We start from the raw sequence: 1,670 nt of genomic DNA on the forward strand, positions 1-1,670 counted from the left end.
GCCGCCGCTGCTGGCTAGGACTAGGGCGCCGCGGGTGTGGGAGGCCGAGCCGCAGCCGAGCAGCATGCTGGCCGTCACCCCCACTCGGCGCCCCCCCACCGGCGCCCGGGCCTCGCCCGCGCCCGCCTGACATCAGCACCCGAGCCCGCAGCCAGCTCTGGCCAATGAATAATGCGGGGCGGGCGCCTGCCCGCGGGGGAGGGGGCCTCGCGCCGCCCCCCGCCGCGCCCCACCGGCCCCTCCCGGACCCTTCCCAGGAGCTGCGGAGAGAGGAGAAAGTTGGGTGACCTTAGGGGAGGAGCCGGCCTGGACGGAGACCCTCTGTGGACCTGGCCGAGCGGTTGGGGATCAGATGCCCGCAGTCCCTCCACCGGCTCGAAATAATTTGGGAGAGACACTGGGCTCCTTTTAGCCGGGCCAAAACGTGAGGGGCTGGCGGCGGAAAGAGTAGAGCCTGGGGAACTGGCTTGATGACTGGGAAGGGAGACTTTGTCCCGGGTCTTTGAAGAGTACGGAATTTTGAGCAGCCTTTATTAATGTTTAAAAGACGTGAATGCTGCCACTGAGTTCAGCGGGCATGGCTTTGCTTGTCTTTTGGGGTGCGCGATGGTGCTGGCTCCCTGCCCACAGCGCCCTGGACTCACTGAAGCCAGCCCCTTTCCCCTCCTGAAGGCATGTAGGCAAGCAAAGCTGCTACGGCAGTGCACGCCCGGCTGCTCTGGGGCCTGCCGCCTGCTTGCCGCAGAGCTCAAACGCCCTTACCAGTTCTCCCTCCCTCGGCGGCTCACTAGGCACTGCACTCACCCCAGTTAAAGGACAGGGGGCAATTGTTAATAGAGATCAATGGTGTGATACATTCTAGGCTCTGTACATTTAATCTTCTAACCCTTTGAGGCAGGTCCTAATCTACGAATTAGGAAACTGAGGCACCGAAAGCATCAGTAACTGGTTGGTGATCAAGGAGGAAGTGGCTGGGGAGAGATGGGGATGAGAGCCTGGGCTGGGGATTGGTAACCAGGCCCTACTGGGCCCCTCTTCTCTCTGCACCTTTGGTGCAAGGAGCTTGAATCTTACCACAAGGTAGTGTGAATTGGAGAAATCAAAGAAAATGGCCAAAGCAGAATCAAAATTGCTAAAAACCAGGGCTGCTCAGAGTGGGGAATCAAGGGCCCATCATCAGGCTACTAACCAAGGAAAACCATTTCATATGTTAAGCTATACCCCGAAAAGGCAGTGACCGATGCAAAAGGTTATTATTACTGTAGGAATCACCAATACTAGACTCCTTCAGCAGTAACTTCAGGTAACTTCAGGGAGGGAGTTGACATTCGTTACAGGTCACCATTTAGCGAGCACCTAGCATCCATGGGAACCAGTGTACATTTATCATCACACAATTCACATCTGCCCTGAGAAATGGGTCTTCCCATCTTATAGATGGGGAAACTGAGCTCAGAGATGTTTTTTTCTCTTGTCCAGGGTCGCACAGGACACAGCCAGGAGAATCCTACTCCAGAGCTGGCTGCTGTGCGTAGCCCTCACTGCTGTGTGGACATGCATTGCCCACATGCCTTACTCAGCAAGGCCCACTGCTGGCACTGAGGACACAGACCACGGTCTGGAGAGGGTGATAGGCACATGAACCCACAATCATGGGTGTGTGTCCTGCA

This window comes from Lipotes vexillifer, unplaced genomic scaffold (genome assembly GCF_000442215.2).
Source record: "Lipotes vexillifer unplaced genomic scaffold, Lipotes_vexillifer_v1.1 scaffold100, whole genome shotgun sequence".
Classification (NCBI taxonomy): Eukaryota; Metazoa; Chordata; class Mammalia; order Artiodactyla; family Lipotidae; genus Lipotes; species Lipotes vexillifer.